Here is a 19,160-nt window from a genome sequence, read left to right on the forward strand (position 1 = left end):
GTGACACTTTTCCAAGGAAGTTTACAGTGATTCAGACTTGCAAAGGCAGGTGGCGACCTCATGGACAGGACCAGACTGTAAGAGAGATGCTTTGGCAGCAAACACAAGGGCAGGTTAAGGTGAAGGACACAGTGACTTGAGAAATCTGCCTCCCTCAGATGGACTCACTTGGGAATCCCAAAATACTTCTCAGGGTTCCAAATGGTGAGATAGCTAACTTGGAAGCCAATCAGGCCCATGTCGCAAGTCTAGCTGGCTGTTAGTCACACACTGAAAAGTGAGTCTATCCACTACCATTATTCAAATACTTCTAAAAGTTACCATAGTCTATCTTAGGTGAAGACACTGATGTGTATCCATACCTCAGCAAGGCTTTTGAAAATTCAAGCATTGAGAATGGAAATCGGTTAACTATCCTTTAAGCAAAGACTTTAGGGAGATAGCTAACTTTTGTGTAGCTAGAATCTAAATATACACGAAGAAGGATATTTTAGGAACCCAACTGATGGGTACATACTATGTTTGTAATATAGCTGTAAATCAGAGGGTTTAAGCTTCCAGCTTTGTTTTATGTCTCCATTTAGTACCATATGCTGTTGCAGGGAGGGCCTCTCCTTCTTCATCCATTGTTCATTGCCAGCTCCTATATGCTTTGGGAGATGCTCAAGTCCAGAATAGTCAGGAGACTTAGTAACTCAGTGACGAGGCTGTCCTAGACCAGCTTTCAGGTTGCTTATATTTTCTTGCTCAGCATCAAAGCTAGGACCTTGTTAAGCTTGAATAGGTTAAGCTTATGCTATACTACTGAGCTATAACTCAAGCCCTACCCTGAGCATGGAGTTCACACATCTGGGGTTAAGCCATGCTGAGACATGTGACTCTGCACTTTAGTTAAGCCCTTGAAGTGAAGCACCCCAGCCTCTCCAGGTATGGGACTCCTGCGTCTTCAGACTCTTCCAATGGTGAGAAGTTCACAAGTCTGTTGACAGTCTTAGCTCCTGTAAACAAACAAACAAACAAACAAAGCCAAAACCCAAAACATTTACAAATATACTTAAGACAGTTCTCATTTTCCTTTTTTCTATTTCAGGAAGAAAGCTGGGTTGTGTTTGTTTGTTTGTTTGTTTTAGGTGATAGGTCACTTTGATGAATTCAGACTATACCACAGCTGCAACTCTTAGGCAAGCAGATGGAGTCCTGTGGCTCCATCTTTAGTATTGCTGTGGCCATAGTCATATTTATACCAGCCTTCTGCCCTGACACTCATCAGCATGTTGCCACTGTGCAGGAGTATCCATACGTTGAGTGGCCTTTAGTGTGCATGAAGGGGAGGGAGAAAAGAAGCCAGAGCTGTCCTGAGAGGCCCTATGACAAGATCTGCCTTTGTTGGGGTCAGTAGATACAAAGGATGAATATTTGTGGAAGAGATTTGCAGAGGGAGGTCTTGGTGACAGCATGACCACCAAAGGAGATGCCTAAGTCCATGCCCTAAGTGAGCACCCTGGTGCACACCAGAATAATCAGGATTTTGCACCTTGGGAAGGGATACTAGAAAAAGAGCCTTCAAGTGCTGTGATGGTTTAAACCAACCTGAGGTGGTGATGAGATCTAGAAAGGGTGAAAGAAGTGAGCAAGGAATGAAGTCATGAGGCAGATGCCTAGGAGGTGACAGATTTCTGCCAAGAAGCTTTAAGAGAGAGTGGTGTAGCCAGAAGTACAAGAAGGAACCTTCTCTATCCTGGCTAGAGTGGCCAGCTTCCTACAGCCAGTGTGGTAGCAGCATCTCAGCCTTGGTATCCTTCTAGCCTTTCTCCTTACTCTGCACAGGGTTCACATTTTCTATTCAACATTTCTCCTCTCTTTCTGCCACATTCCAGTTTGACAACAATAGGAGTATGATGATGTATACTCAGTTGTTTAAGAAGGCAAATTACAAATAAGTGATATTTCAAAGCTAAAGTTGATTGAACACTGCTATGTACATTATCCACAAATATAGCAGCAGTCTCTCATATACAGATAAGGGAAACAAGGCTTATGGGGTACCATAGAGCTAGTAAATGCCAGGGCAAGAACATTACTGTCTTCATGTTTCTCCAAAGCATATAGAATATTGAAAGATCTCTGCAAGGAAGGTAAGAGGAATATGAATTGTGATAATTAATTTGAGACAATATCATGTTTATCTTTATAATGAGTAAGCAGACAAAGGGTTTGTTTAGATAAGGTTTTTATGAAGCACAGTTAAGATACAGCCTCATGGCCTAGATGAGGGGGACAGTAATTTAACAGGACAATAGAGCATCAGCCTGAATTGAGACCTAAAACAGGGATGAAGCATTCTGATTAGGAGATATAGAACAACACTATGTTTTAAAAGACCAAAGTGCCAAACACTCTGTTGGCCCCTGTCATAGATATCTCAAAGGAAAGGGTTGTACTCATACCTTAGCATATAGCATAGTTCTGGGAACAAAAAAATATTTGTATATTCATTGGTAAAATGACAGGTACACAAGTTCACAAATGTGAACTAAAATTTAAAGACAACACAATATTTTCAGGAATCATAGAAGGGTTTATACCCCCATACTATCTGATTATTGCTTTTTTTTCAGCCTTTGTCTTATCTTGTAAATGGTTTTGGAGTTTAAAAGTATTACAGGATGATTAAGGGTACATTTATCAAGGTTGGAAGGTCCATACTCCATGTGTAAACTGTTATGTCATTTTATACCTTAGGGAAGGTCTTTTCTTCTTTTTCCTAATTGAAAATGAAATTCTGTGAATGCCAGTAGTGGGGTGTGGATAGAGAAGGAAAGTCTAGCACCAGTGGACACGTCTTTTGACACTTCTGAAAGAGAAGGCCCTTGCCCACAACTTTTCTCAGCAATCCAGATGAGTCCCTATAACAGTCACCAGATGTGCCAGAGAGGGGCTGTGAAGAAAAACGACAGAGTTGAGCAAAATCATGTGAGTCACCCAGAGCCTCGGGGATCACCTTTCGATGTGATGTGTGCAAAACCAAGGGGTGGGACACAAAGATCAACCTCCCCTACTTAGATCTCTGAAACCTGGAAGGAGGGGCTTAGAAGGCAGGAGAAGATTGGGTGGGAGCCCAGGCCAATGCTCCCTTCCAGAGCTCCGTATTTACTGTCCACTTTTCCAAAATCAAGATTGTGTTTGTCAAACCTCTTCCTAGGCAGATTCAGAAGCAGGTGACTAAAGATTAAGAAACATATTATCCAGTTTGTGACCTCGAAAGACTATCTCATTTAAAGGGCCCCTGAGGGAGATTAAGTATTTGATATAAAACATGACACATTTTCAATTGTGGCTTGTGCATACTTTGTTCCTCTCCTCTATTGATTTAAATTCAATCCACAGCAAGGCATTTTTCTTTCATATCTCTATTACCAGATTGATCATGTTGTGCTATATTACTTACTATGTCTGTCTCCTCTGCTTTCTGTGAGCTTCTCCATGGCAGAGACATTGCATCTGTGGGTTCCCAGGGCATGAGAGAATCTTCAGCATTCAGATACCAGTTTCTGCAAGCTTGTGAAGTCAGTGAATAAATTAATTAACTTCTCAAAGGATGAGGATGAGGGAAAGGAGAGAAAAGTGGGTCTAGAAAAGCAATAAGGAAAAATACAGATACCAGGACAAATGTCTGGAAGGGCAAAAAAGCACACATTAGAGAGGGTCTTTGGGGACACCACTCCAGACTGAATGACAAAATTTTTTTTAAAAATCCCCTTCCCAGATAGCCACAAGCCTGAGGGATCAAAGTAAGAGTGCTTTTCTTCCCAGAGGAAGGAATAGGCTAAGTTAGTCAACAGGACAGGGTGAGGGAAAGTAAGAATTCTTCTCTGAAACATCAAGGTAGTTTGTTCAAGACCAGGCAAGAGAAGTCAGAAAGTCCGGGTCCAGGCCAACAGAGCTCCCCCCTTCCAGGATGATCAAGTCACAGCCCTATCATGTGATACCCCACAGAGGGGAATAAAAAGACTGTACTGTAGCACCAGACATTAGGGTAGAGGAGAGAGCTGAAGGAGAGGAAGCCTGGTAAGAAGCTTCGAGGAATAAACTGAAGGTCTGAGGGTGTTGACCTCGCAGCCCTCTTCTACTCAGGAGGGGCTGCTGAAGGGAAGGTGGACTCCTGCCACAGTTCAGAACCTGGGGGGAAGAGATGCTTAACCCAAGTTTAGTCAATAGCGTTTTGTCTGGATGGATCAGAGAGGAGCAGCAACTCAGCCGATCTCTTAGGAGACAACAGATGTGACCTTGGAGGGTCCCTGTGGCCTTGGGTAGGCAAAGAAAGGGTTCACATGTTTCACATGTGAATTAGAAGTCACAGGAGGAACACTGTTCTTTGTAAGTCAGCCATTTTCTGAAACACAAAAGGTTGAGGGGATTCTTAACCTTGGTGGCTTTCCAGGCTCACGGGGCTCTGGTAAAATTCAACCCTGCCAGGTGTAAGAAGCTTTTCTTACATTTACCCACTTATTTTTGACAGTCTGCAGGGACCTAGGCAGGTTTGTTCTGAGATCTGTTTTTCTGGAGGTGACTGGTTATATTATTTGTCTGGAATCAGGCTTCTACTTGTGTTTAGAATTGTGCAGGTCCCAGGCTTGAGCCTATTTTATTTCCTACCCAACTGAATTTAATTTGGTGTTATATATGTGTCCACATTACAATAGGTATATAATCCTACTATTATGTTCCCATCAGCAAGACTGTCCCTGTCCTGGGCCAATCCATCAATCGCTTGTAGTTAAGTGACTTCTTTGAACATCATTTAAATTCCTTTTGCTTTATCTCAGTCCCCACTAAGGAGCCTTCTGATTATGATTTGGCTTCCTATGGAGTTTGACCATGGGGAGGGAATGCACTAATCAGATAGCTTTTAGTGTTCTGGTTGTGTGACAATTCCTTCTTATTGTATCTTTATCAGATGATCTTCTGACAGCCACCTGTTTGACATGCATTTCAGTTAACACAGGTCAGTCCCTAGGGCCTCTGTCACCTAGTCTATGTTAGAAGCTTGCCTCCAATCCTGCAAAGAGCAAGTCAACAGCTAAAGGATACCCGAAAGGTACCCTGGAAATGATACCCTGGGTTATACCACTATTCTGTCCTGTTACCATTTTATGAAATCTTTGTTCCCTTCTACCGAAGACTGTCACCAAAGTGTATCTTCCAACTCCCTTTCACCTCAGCAAACTGAAAAAACATGAGTTCCATTTCTAATGCTTATATATATATTTTTATTCAATTATTGATGTTTATCCTCACATGCCTTCTCTTGCCTCTATAGACAAAGGTACTGGTGTGTTTTATACACATAAAAAATACATATATAAGTATGTTGTAAATTTGTGTTTTCTATTAATGTGAGTCTCATCCTTCAAGTTCTTCCTTTTTCTTCTGAGCATGCTTTGGAAGCTCTGTCCCTGTTAGATACATCTGGCATATGCTATTTGCAGTTTTGTGGTGTCTGGGCAACCTTAGACCTATACATTCCCCAGATACACTCAAAATCTTCCCTGCATTTCCCAGCAGATGGTGCTTTGAGGAGCAGCCTCCAATGGACTCTTGCAGAATGTGGGAGGGTTTCTTGGGTTCAGGAACAGGGTTGTTGGGACTGAGAACACACTGTTCTTTAGAATGGCTGTACTGCACAGAAGGACACCCCTGACTGCAGGCCTGCAGGTTCTGATAACTCATATTCCTGCCAACATGTGGCATTTTTCTTTTTTTCTTCTTTTTTAATTGTTGCTACTCCCCCAAGCTTTAATTAAGATTTTCACTTTCCATATTTGTGTCTGCTAAGAGTTTGATCTTCTTGTGCTTGTAAGGCTCTGGGTTTGAATCTTCTCTTTACCCCCTATTCTTATCTTTTAAGCACTGTTTCTTTGGTTGCTGGCTTACAGAAACTTCTGGTAATATTTATTAGTCTTCTTTTGTCAGCCTTAGAGATTAAGAGGAATATGTTCTGCTGGTGTCAACAGCCAACATTACCTATAAAGCTTTAATTTCCAATCAGTCAAGTTTAGACTTTTGCCTTATCTTCTGATTTGGAGGTTTTAAAACAAGAACCCAGCCCTGATCCCAAGGTCAAAAATTTATTATCATATTTTCTTATATTAGCCTTGTACCAGCCGGTGCATTTATTCCTTTGATCATGACTTCGTCTAAAGAAATCCAGTTCTGTTTTTCTTCATTTATTCTTCTAAGCTAGCTTCAGCAAATGTAGAAGACAGGCAGGCACATGAAATCTGCTGTTGTCTCAATGCCATCTTCTAGGCAATTTATTTTTTCCTGTTGGTTTGCAGCCCTCTTCATCATATGTTACATTTTCGATGCAAAGTGTATCATCAAGAAACTAATGATTGGATTCCTTTGTTAGAGAATAGAAATTGGGTCAACAAAGACCCCTGCAGGGTGTCCAGGATAAACTGCCATCTAAGGAAACATTTGTGAGGATAGTGAAGTCCTTTGGGTCTTTCCAGTGAAACACTGTAGATTTGCATCCCAGAGCCTCTTCTGTCCTCTCTGACCGTAGAACTGACCAAGCTCAATAGCAATTGATGTATCAGTTAAGGGGCTGTGTTAAGAATTGGTTCTAATGCTTTGTCTTCTTTTGGCTTCCCAAAGCCACACTTCCAGACCTGAGGGTCCCTGACCCCAGCTGTCTTTGACTGATAATAAAGAATTGCCATATAGTCAATGGCTGGGCAAAGAGATGGGACTGGACTTTTAAATTTTGTGGGCAAGGGACCAGGAGAGAGGAAAGGAGGAAGAGAATTGCCATGACTCAGAGGAAGAAGGATCGAATATAAGAGCTGCAGGAGAAAAGGCATCCTACAGTGTAGATGGAAAAAAAATGTTGCCCTATGGGATGGGGGTACCCAGACAGCAATGGAGCAGCAAAGATAAAATATATATTGAGAAGGTATTAAGCCAGGAATACAGGAGTGAAATATATGCTAGCTTTGGGAAGGATTAGAAATGCCCAACCATTGAGCTAGTCAAGGCATATCAAAATTAGCTTGTGTGTGTGTGTGTGTGTGTGTGTGTGTGTGTGTGTGTGTGTGTGTGTTTTATTCAAGAATTCAGAGAGCTCTTGGACAGATACAGAGCATTCGTGACAGTGACATACGGGAAGCCAAAGGGATTAAATAATTCACCTCTACAGGGCTGTCAAGAAAATGTTCACGATTCCTTTAAGTACCTGACCCTGTTAACCTTTGTGGGGTTGTGGGCTGTGAGAAGCAGCTGGGTGTTTGGTTGAGCATGAGCTTGGAACCTCAGAACCTTATTGGATGGCAGGAGTTCAGCTCTGCTCCCAGGCCCTGGTTCTTTTCATTTAGCTTCAGCCTTCCAACAACCATTCCCACAGAGAGGTCTATGGCCAACAGTCACCAGGAACAGGCCTCTGGCCCTAGAGAGATTTACATACTAATGAGGTACCTGAAGGCCAGAGGGTGGAGCCAATTAAGCATTCTTCCCAAACCCCTCCCCACTCTGTTCCTCCCTATTTATCTCAGGGCTGCCCTGGGTTTGGGGGTGGGGTGGGGTGCATCCAGATCCATCCACCATCTGCCATGACATTAAAGCCTGTAAAAACCCGTGGACTTTCTCGTGTCATTGGGGCAGCACTGTGAGGAACTGTGGAGCCACAGCAGCCGTGTCTAACTTCCTCATGGAGGAACTCTCAGAGTTCCCAGCTACCCAACCCACAGCTAGAGGAACTTTCAGAGTTCCCAGCCACATTATCTACAAACCTTTAGGGAAAGTTCCTTTATCACTCAGTGCCATGTCAGTTTCACAGATGAAGACTGGGTGGTGGTGGGGGGGGAGGAGGATAGCCTACTTGATTAAGTTCTTACCTTGAAAATATGAGAATCTGAGATCAAATCCCAAGAACACATGTAAAAAGCTGGGTCATGCCAGTGCACACCTGAAATCTAGGCACAGGAGAAGCAGAGACAAGCAAATTCATGACTGACCAGCCAGCCTAACTGAATCAGTGAGTTCCAGGGTCAGTGAGAGACATTATGATGATGATGATGATGATGATGATGATGATGATGATGATGATGACGATAGAGATTGAGGATATCACCCAAAGACAATGACTGATCTCCACATATCTGTGCAATACACATGCATACATATGAACACAAACATACAAATGTACATATATGCATTACAGATACACGTAAAATAAATTAAAAAATCATTTTTAAAAACAAAGAAGTTGAGGTTCATGGAGTTGAGATAAACTCTACCTGTTTGCCCTATGGATCAGACAGACTCAGGCTTAAACTTAGCGTGTGCAACTCTACAACTGTTGGACATTTCCTGTGATACGCCATTCACTACATTGCATTATATAACATCTACCTTAACTCTCAGACATGATCTTCCTGAGTCTGACCGTTGTACAGGAAAGAGGCATCAGATGAGTGGAGTCTCCTTAGGACCACATTGTGTTGTATAGAGGACCACATAGACTTAGAGCGAGGAGTGGGGAAGGAGAGCTGCCTTAGGGGAGGGCTGAGTTCTGCCCCCCCCCTGTCAGAATTGGAGAAATTTTTACAGTCTTTACCTTCTCTCAAAAGTTGTTCATTCCGTTACTCTTCCATGTACATTGCAGTCACAAGCTTGGGTCACTGAATTGCAGAGGCTTCCTTTATGCTAGAGCTTTCTTTTAGGCTTATAGAAACTGAAGACAGTAGCTACCATCTGGCATGAAACATCTTGTCTCTTGAACCAGGTACAAGTTGAGCATATGACCTGTGATCTCAAGCCACTCAGCTTCAGCAGAATGAAGGGATAGATGGGTCTTCTCTTAACCAACAGACAATGCTTACTTGCTGGATTTACAATGTGCCACAGGTTGGTCCCTGCGGAGCAGACCCCAGGATAAAAACACATGGCAAAGTGTCTCATTAGAAGCTACTTAGGGAGGGACTGAGGCAGGGCAGGGATGGGGACAAAGTCAAGCGAATGTGACATGTTAAGGAAAGTCTTGGTCTTAACCTGACCCAGAGCAGCACATCACAGAGTGTGTTCAGACTCCAGTCAGTGTTACTGCAGCTGTTATTCTGCCCTTCATTGCACATTTTCTCAAGCAAGAGTGAAATGAAGCAGTAGGATTCAAACACCAGACCACTGTAGTAGTCCAGGGTCATCCTCAGAAGAAACCGGGGCTGAGTCAAGATTCATGGCTACTAGGGAGAAGTGAAACCTAGATGCAGCATCCACTGAACTACTGCAGACAAGAATCTGCAACTCACTATAAATCCAGTTCAGAAAGCTTACCAGCCTATTCCCAGGCATTCAGTTTATAGATAAGAATGTAGGGGCAAGGAGAAGTAAAATACCTTCAAGTTCTATGTCTCTTACAACTATTTCTTTTTACCTCTCTCCCCTGCTGTGAGCATGCGCTCCAAGGCCTGGAGGACCATCATACTAGCTTTGGAGTTCATGCTGTATGCAAATATTTTTTCATGCTTTACATTCTATTGGTACCCATCTTAATTCAGCTCCTGGCTTCTCTGAAGCCGAGCACCACTCTTGCATGCCACAGGCATCCACCAAGCCTTGCTAACAGAAAGCAGGTTGCTTCCCTTGACAGAGGGCCTGGCAGTCATCTGGAAGACTTATCTGGGCAGTTAAGGAAATCTTGGTGCCTGAAGAAGGCACTCAGAAGATGACAGGTCTGAATAGTCTGACAAATCTTTATTGTCCCCAAATTTCCAATCCTGTAAGTCATGAAATAAATCTCAGTCCACATCAAATAAATTATTGTCTGTTTAAGAACCAAAGAGTAGATGGAACAAAGAGTGTACAATCTGCCTCTGTCTCTTGTATCCCTCAGCTCAATAGCAGGATTTTGTTTTGGTTCACAGCTTTGCCTAAACCTTTCCCAACACTAAATCTCTGCTGCCAGCTCCATGATAGAGAGTTGGTGAGATGACATAGAGTCATGAAGGGGTTAAGCTTGTCTTTGAAGAATTAAGAGGACACCCAGGCAGAGAGAAAAAAAAAAGCACCTGAAAGATGACACTGTTATCCTGCTCACTGGCTGGGCAGATGGGAAGATGGACAATTTCTTAGGTCAGTGAAGATTTATCCACCATAAGAAAAATAATCAATTCCCAGATAATCTTAAAAAGGAGGAATGGGAGAAAAACAAATGCCAGGGAAAGAATTTAAGAATAAAATGGGAATATCTTCATTCTCCCATAGCTCAGGCTATCCTTTCCTCCTCACTTGGCTGTAACAGAATGAATCAGAATGACCAATTTCATGTGTCTATACCCCTGGCCACAGATGAATACCCATGCAGAAGAAGATTCTGCTTTTTTTCCACACTTGGTGTATGCAAGGCCTAGTACAATGAGTGGTATGCAGTAAATGCTTGCTATGTGTTTGCCAAAAGAGACAAGTAAATGCATGAATTATCTGGTAGTTTGGAAGTGCTGATATTGACCCAAACACACCGCTGGGTGCTTGACCTCCTTTAGGCAAACAAATCTCTCAACAGGGACATAGATACTATCAGAGCCATTTATAGAAGAGAAAATTGAAAATCAGAAAAGTTAAATAATTCTAGAAGTCAGACATCTAATAAATGTAGGAGCTGGAATTCAAAGTCTCTCTGGCTCTAGAATCTATGACTTTTCTGGAATTCAAAGTCTCTCTGGCTCCTAAGTCTATGACTTTTCTTGGATTGAATACTTATTTCTAGATAATTCTTTCCAATATGAGGTCCACCTACCAGATGCCATGTTACCAGATGCCATGTTACCATCCCACCATTTGCCCACAGACCACCCTCCCCCCCCATTTGGTACCCTGGAGGAGAGAAAAAGAAGATATCCAAGCCAATCTATTCACTGGAGCTTTGCAGCCTCTTCTCTCTGGGTTCTCCACTTATGTGTGTTTTCTCCCCGCCTCTACCTTCAATTCCTTGGGTGCAAGAGCCACATTTTGTGTGGTTCTGGAAGCACCTCCCCCAGGTACTTGCACATATGATTTGAGTCATAGGCAGTGATGACATCCTCTGTTGCTTTGAGAGTGGCAGGAAGATGATGCCAGAAAACCCAGGATCTAAGGCACATAGATAGGAGGTGCACAGGAGTTGTTCTTGAAAGTCTTACTGAGAGCAGAATCAATCCATCAGAAGTATACAAAGCACACCAGCTCTTTGAGGACAAATGAGACTTCAATAAAGGAAGCAGAGGGCTCAGGCATACGTTCTGGAAAAACTGGAGCAGAGTGGAGTCAGCCTGTCTGTCTCTAATCCCCTTTCCTCTCTGGGCATCCAGATAATATCAGGCACAAAGTGAGCTTTTATTCACTACTCTTCAGCCTTACCACTATGACCTTGGGTAACCTTTGTTTTTCCAACTCAGGCTCCCCCAGGAACCCACCTTGTGCCTTTGGAGGCCTTTGATGTAAATGTTGCTTCTGGAGCCAGTCTTCACTGCAAAAAGAGCGAGCTAGTGTGCGTATTGAGAAGTGCTGAATTAAGCTTATTATTAAAAGGCACCTGAGCACTGTCTACTGAAGGGCCATCCATCTTGGTGGAGCTGAAGGGATGCAGTGTGATTAATGTAGCTGGTTGGAGGGTGGGCCTGCATCAGCCCATCTCCTTCTCTGGGTGCTGCTTGAAGAATTCATTAGGAGAAAGCATCTGGGAGAGGAGAGTTGCCACTGTCTTCAGCTTCCCACCTCTAACCTGCTCTTGTTTGCTTCTTCTACCCAACAAGGTCAAGGTTGATGGTCGCTGGTGGGTCCTCACGTAGGACTCATAGATAATTAGCATTGGACCTGCACAGGAAGGGTTAAAAGCTTTAGAATGAATTCTATTGGAAATACATTAATGAGAATAATTCTCCTCCCTGCTGACAGAGCTGGAATCTTCTCTGAAGATCTGTCCCTGAAAGAGCACAGTAGTGACTTTAACCTGGGACAGGTAATTTCAATCTGAGTACAAGACACAGAATAAAGTGGGGTGTGAGGGGGTGCAGAGGAAGCACATACTGTGTCCTTCAGTCTTCGTAGAAGGAGTGAAGTTCTGGGTTAATCAGAGGGCTTCCCAAACCCTTCTACTTCCCTCAGAGACCCAGAATAGTCCACATAGTCTAATGCATAGCCAGCCCTCCCCTGCCCTCAATATTTAGGTCCTGAAACATGGGTATGTAAGCAAGGCCTCCTGCTTACCCACTCTCCAGGACCTGTGGTTTTTCATTCTGAATTCACCAAGGCATTACTTTTTTGTATTCTATAAAAATCTCACAGTGCTTGCCCTGCTGGTGTCCATTTAATTAAGGCTGGAGTGTCTGCTGAGAAGGAGGGGGAGTTCTCATTCTCCCTCCCGACTTGAAAACATTCTTTATTAATGACTCAGGCCACCTCACCACACTTTTCCCCACATTCATGCTGAACCCCTGCCCTTTCCTTTGGGAGCAGGAGTAACTAGGCTTGAAGCAAACTCATTTTATTGATTCCTCAAGTTACACAACCTGATACCTCACACCAAGGCAGGAGCCTGGTTATCTCAACGTTTTATTCATGGGAAGCAGGAAAGAGTAGCCAAAAGGGCTCCATCCCTGGAGCAGATGGATGTGTGCCTCAATGCCAACATGTAGCTGCTGGATCCTGGGTAAATTACTTTTGTCACCCACCACACTAAAGCAGACAGAAACACATGTTTACTGACACCAACTTCTGTTTCTCGATCATTTCTTGCCTTGCTGGAACTGGTGCACACAATCTTCTCCGTTATTTATTTTATTATTTATGTGTTTGTTTACTTCCCCCCCCCCCCATTCTAGGAAGGATTTGAGAAAAATTTCAGAAGAAAAAGATTGAATGAAAATAAATAACAGGACAAATTAGTACCCTGAACTACATGTCACAGAGTTTGTGCTATTTATTAAAATTCAGGCTGCTTGCTGGTCTTAGAATTCTAGTTGCCAAATGAAGTCATATAACCCAAAAGAAGCAAACATCCACACTGTTCTGGGGGTGGGGGAGCTATTTTTCCTGCTCTAAGAACTGACAAAGATTTCTTTCTCAGTATTCTAATAAAAGGACATCGAGAGATGTAGGAGCTGACACTCTCAACAATTTCAAAGCGTCAAGATGCCAGAAATGTCTTAAGGCTGTTACTTCTGTTATTGCTCAATGCCAGAGAAGGACATAGCGTCAGAAAGGAATTCAATAGAAGATCCTTAAAGATTGGGGATCAAAACCCTGTGCTCTAAGGATACGTGTCTTTGTTTTAGGCTTGACCCGATAATGCACTTAATGTTTTTTAGCCCAGTTTCTCACACATATAACCCCAAACTTGCAACATCAGTAGCTCTTGAGAACTTATTACAAATGTAATTTCCCCCCATTGAGCAGGCTGACTGAATAGGAAATGCCACAGGTGGGGCAGTAATCTATGTTTTAACAAGACCAGATATAATTTGAGGGATAGTGATATAGAGAGGAATAAGTAGACTGCGTGTCCTTTGGACGATTACTAGAATCCTATTTCTTCCCTTTGAGTCTTTAATTAGACTTGGACAGCAGGCAGTTTGAGGATATATTCTTTTGGCAAAAGCCTGGGAAGCAAAAACTTATCTTCCTCATTTAAAGTAGAGTCATAAACTTTCAAACCTTGGTAGGCAGAAGAATGGTTGTCATTTTCCCTTTGCTTCTAAATCTCTTCTAAGCATCCTTCACGCTCTCTGCTTGCTGCAGAGAGGTGCTGGGGTAGGCCATCAGAGGGACCAAACATTTCTCCTGAGATGCTCCTCCTGTGAGGGGCATGTCTCTCGGTGGCTTCTTTTCTGTCTATGTGTTTTGTGTGCATATTTCTTGTCTTCCCAGCAGTTCCTCCCTCTACCATTCTATTATTTCCATAGATATGAATGAGATAAAAAGAGCCCTAAAGCCGAAGAGGACCATAGTGATAATGGAGTACAACCTCCTCATCTTACACGTCCTCAGCAAGTCCCACACAGGAACAATTTCCTTCTGTGGATAGCAGATCTTAGTGTCGGATACATAAAAAGGGTCTTGGTGAATCTTGAATTGTTCGTTGTCTGCATTGACATAACTTCCTATAACATGCTGTATAACATTTAATCCCTCTGTTAGCAAACATTGTTATTTCTACCTTTCCTTTTTAATTGAGGTGAGGTATCACTCTATATCCCAAACTGATCTAGAACTTATGCATGCAGGAGAGCCTCGAACCCACAGCCGTCTTTCTACTTTAGTCTTCTAGGAACTCAGCCTTAGTTTCATTTTTAGAGCTAGAAATTCAAGCTTGCCTAGCTGGATATTTACAAAATTATGCAGTTTCCAACATTATAAAGCTAGAGCTAGAACCCAAGGCACTATGATTTGGGCTCATTTACTTTTCTTTTCTGTTAAAGTGGTTAATGCCATGCTATTCATACATGGGAACCCCAAACAAGTGCATACACAGCAGTTTGAATGAACAGCTTCTTTGTAAATATTAGCTATAGTCAACCATGGTCAGCCTGAGGAAACAAAGGCCAGACTTCAACTTTTCAGCCTCACTCAGTATCATTCACTCCTCACAGGTCCTCTGAATAAGGACTAGTATGGAGCCTTCACTGTAATGCCCTTCTCTGTGGTGCCATTAGGAATGTGGTGACTTCTCCAAATGCCCCTGACAACTGTAGCTGCTTTGGCTGTCAAAATCATCTTGACATAAATTGAGGACAAGGTAAAAGCATTTCTGCATGTTCTTGCTGCATTAGCAAACATATTTCTGTACACAGAAAAATAATATGGGTAAATAAGTTGAAACCACGTGCTATTTCTGTTATAAGCCAAGTGACTTGATCTTCTAGCAAAATTAACCTAAATGAAGGGTGCATACTTTCTGTTAATCCAAAGCACATGTGCCTCATACTGGCTGTTGGATGTCAAGAGTAGCAGAGGAGACTATGCTCACAGACTCCTCAAATAGACCACAATGAAGACACACTTCTTTCACTGGAAATGTAGGATGCCCACCTATGTAGCTATGTAGTCAAAGGCAAACCCAAGGAATAATAAACCCACCCTCTTTCTCCAAGCCACTGAGTTGCCTACTACCTGAGTTATTGCATCGTTTGTCATGAAAAGGCCCTCTTGTTATCTTAGTTATTTAAGTAGGAGAAAAATAGGTGTAAGGGCTGTGTTTGGTGTCAAGGAAACTGGACTGCCAGTGTATGTGTTAGATCTGAAGATACTGCCTCAACTTGAGTATCCCTCTCTGGCCCTTGATGGAGCTGCCAGCCTTGGGACTTTACCAATTTGGCTTGTACTTGCTAGGATGTTGCTGCTTTTGCTAGCACACAGGTAGCCCTGCTCAGCGACCATGAATGCACAGTACTTAAAGGACATCATTGCTAGAGGCCCATTAATCTTACTGTGTATATGAGAATTACTTCCCACATTGGGCCGCAGAGACCCTTAAGACCCCAAAGCTTTCCTGTGTCTGCTGTAAGGCTCTAACGGTCTGCTTCTATCACCATGGCAACACAAACACAACTCTACCAAGTACTTTACATACTTGAGGTTGAAAGAGAGGCATATTTGCTTCCAAGGGCTGTTGTGCAGTTGGCAGTCTGTGTTATCTGGCAGTGTGTTTTCTGCTTTGGTTTGGAATTGGTTGACCCTCCTGAGCATTCAGAGGGAGTAGCAATGGCCTGCAAAGAGCTCCAGTTTGGAAGGCTGAGATTCTTCTGCCAGTCATTGTCCCACAAGGTGACAAATGACCCAACTTCTCCTGCCTCTGATCTTCCTCCCTCCACATCATTGCATCCTCAACCATCCTCATGCAAGTGTCTCCTGGGTCTGCAAGGATCCAGTTCATCAGGGCTTCCTTCATGTGATGAACTGGACATGAGAGGATCTGGAAACACCACTCCATCCAGCCTCTCCAGTGCTGAGCACGTGACCTTATGGAGGCTTTCAGGGCTAGAGATCTGAGACTTGGATTTAAGAACACATCAACCCCCAAGATGAATTATTCTCCCACTTCAGAAACTATCAACTGCAAATAGCTCCTAAGGAAGAGGTGGAACTAGAGATTATCTGCCCCATCTATGCCAGAATTTTGGCAGGTTTGATCTTATGCACATTTTATGAAAGGGATCTCAGCTACTGTTGAACTCATGGATGTGATACTTACAACCTGTCTAGAAGACAGCATTTCAGAGCACTCCTCTGCATCCTTCAGTTCTTGTGGTTTTTCTTCCTCACCCACCTCCCACTCCTGTGATGCTCCCTGGTCCTTGATGATGTTGCAGAGAATTGATGCAGATGTCTCATGGGCTGAGCACTGTCTCTTATTCTCAGTACATTGTCTAGTTCTGCATCTCCCCTTTGACTGCATCTCGCTGCAAAAATAAGCTTCTCTGACCAAATATAATTCTTCCCTGTTTCATGTCAATGACACACACAGTGGAACTTAGAATAATCTGGCTCTAGAAGAGTCAATGGTTGACATTTGTATTGAAATATATTTATTTTTTTTTCTTCATGCTATCTACTGATCTTTCTAGCTCAGCCCTTTGTCCTTAAGGTCAGTGTATCATTGCTAATTTACATGTTTGGTCCAGTTAATTGTTATCTCCTGCCTCCATGCACACACTCCTAGAATACCTCAACAAGAACTTTGCCTCAGTATCCCAAAGAAATAGGCCTTTTTCCTCATTTGAAATCATCATCAGGTACAGAAACTTATGAACGATCTCCAGTGTCTCCAAAGCAAAGGGAAACATGGGGAAATTCATCTTCTGGGTACAATCTGAGCTTTCAGAAAAATCAAGTGCAGCTGGACATCTTAAGACTAAACTAGCATTCATGCATTCAGCAGGAGCCAGTGAATGCCCCTTCTATCCACAGGATCTAAAAACAGTTTCAGATGGGAAGACCCAGACATGGTTTCCCATTGCACAGGCCTCTGGAAGCTGCATATGGACACATGGGGAACAAAGTTGAGTCTTACATCAGCCAGGAGACACTGGTTCTTACACAAGGCTCCATCTGGCATTCTATAGACCCAGGCTCTGTTTCTTGACACAGGGTTACATGGACTAGGATCATGGACAGCTCATCTCACCTCTGTCCTGTAGGAGGGAGCCATTTTCCTAGGGATAATCACTCTTGATGTTATTTGCCTTCCTGGGATGTCTGAGAGGATTTAATGAGATAATGTTTGTAAATCATTTCGAGGGCCTCTGAAGAATGAATGGTGCTACATAAATCAGAGCATCATTATTGCAGTGATCACAAAGGCATTCACTCTAGTTAAAGCAAGGAGGGGAATCTTGCTTCCATTATAATCTCCTCTTCCCTAGAGCTGATAAGGCTCTGAAATATGCGCCTGTTTTCCAAATGAAATTCTCCACTTTTATAATCGGCTCAGAGGTGAAATGTTTTTGGAGAAATTTTAGAAATTTCTCTTTAGGGTCTTCTGAGAGCAGAAGAACACTAAGTAAGCACACTTTGCAGCTGACAAAGGAGCTGTTTTGACCAAAATCATTCAAAGAGGCTCAGTTCTATGACTTCAAATTCTGCTGGTCTTTAGTCCCCACTGAGATAAATGGAGCAGCGTTGAATCTGAAAGGGGAAAATTGGCTTGGCAAGGTTCGAATGTTTGAAACCGCCACTCAAGGGTTGCAGAACACAGACTGATTTTTCCATATCACCAAATAGTTTCTTTCTTGAGAAATTTTTCAGATGATTTTCCTGCCCCCCTCCCCACACACACTGGAAAAAAAAAAGGGTTGTTATTTTTGACAACTTCCATCCTTTCAATTTAGAAAGATCTTTGATTTTCAGAAGACTCCTGAAGCTCCTGTTTCATTTATAGACTCATTCCCTAAGCAGCACAAATGTCCCTGGTGAGGTGTCTCAAACTAAAATGGTTCTGGGCACCAGGCACACTGACAGATGAGCTTGGCTTCTATATTAGAAGTGGCAGGAAGTGAGGGTTATGGGGAACCCCAGAGTCTGCCAAGGATCTGCCACCCTCAGCTCTAGTTTGCTCTTGCTGCATAAAAGCCCAGGTCCAGGATTTCTTCCAGTCTTCCAAGGGAAACCTCCAAATCAATAATTCTTATGCTATTATTCAACCATAAATATTATTATTCATAAATTTGTATCTTTTTTTTTCTGTTTTTCAACACTTCATAGTCACACCAAATATTTACCCTCTGGGCTACTGTGGTTCTAAGCTCATGTAAATTTTACAATGAAACTGGAGTCTTAGAATAGCAGGAGACTCATGGAAATCTGACAGCTCCTTTTTCTCAGTTATTACATTCCTCCTTCTTCCATCACAAGTTGCTTAATCTCTTTGCCTCAGCCTCCTCCCCCATAAAATTAGCATAATGAGCACGCCCACTGCATACCTCATATGGAGGGTGTGAGTAGTGAATGGGAAGATGTGTAAAATGCTAGAATGTTGGCATCTGTTGAGTACTCAGCAAACCCCATCTATCATTAGTTAGCTGGATCATGAACAAGGGGGAAAGCCCACTGCCATTTTTTTATAGCCTGTCTCTCTTGCATTATTCACTTCAACCCAATCCTTCCTGATAATTTTGAAGGATTATGAAACACTAATAGGAGGCATGCATCCCAAGACCTCCAGTGGATGCCTAAAACCATAGAAAGTACTAAACGCTGTATGTATGGTATACTGTTCCAACTGTAGAGTGTATATATACATATATATATGTATATATACATGTATATATATATATGATTTATAATTTTATAATTTCTATTTGTCATAACCAGATTCCAGCATCATGATTCTCGAGTTTTAGGTCTCTTATTAAACACTGTGCTAACATGGTATTGGCTTTGATAGCTAAGATGTATACTGAGTGACTAGATTAGATATAGATTAGATATAGATTAGATATAGATTAGATATAGATTAGATATAGATGTAGATGTAGATGTAGATGTAGATGTAGATATAGATATAGATGAGATAGAGATAGAGATAGAGATAGAGATAGAGATAGAGATAGAGATAGAGATAGAGATAGAGATGGTTTGAGTCCTGAGAAGGAAAGAGGTTGCCCTCTTGCATGTGAGCAGGTCCACTG

The 19,160-nt window shown here is 42.5% G+C and overlaps 1 protein-coding gene across 4 annotated transcripts in view; it reads left to right on the forward strand.

The window, feature by feature from the left end:
- Window positions 1–19,160, forward strand: part of Tnr (tenascin R) — a 393,934-nt gene that overhangs the window by 119,851 nt on the left and 254,923 nt on the right. The window contains exon 2 of one of the 4 annotated variants that reach the window (XM_076941446.1): window positions 14,625–14,770. The exons of the other annotated variants lie outside the window; for them this stretch is intronic. The gene's annotated coding sequence lies outside the window, so the exon portion shown is untranslated. The remainder of the gene's footprint in view (window positions 1–14,624; window positions 14,771–19,160) is intronic. 4 annotated transcript variants of the gene reach the window in all.

Source organism: Arvicanthis niloticus, chromosome 10, assembly GCF_011762505.2.
Source record: "Arvicanthis niloticus isolate mArvNil1 chromosome 10, mArvNil1.pat.X, whole genome shotgun sequence".
NCBI lineage: Eukaryota > Metazoa > Chordata > Mammalia > Rodentia > Muridae > Arvicanthis > Arvicanthis niloticus.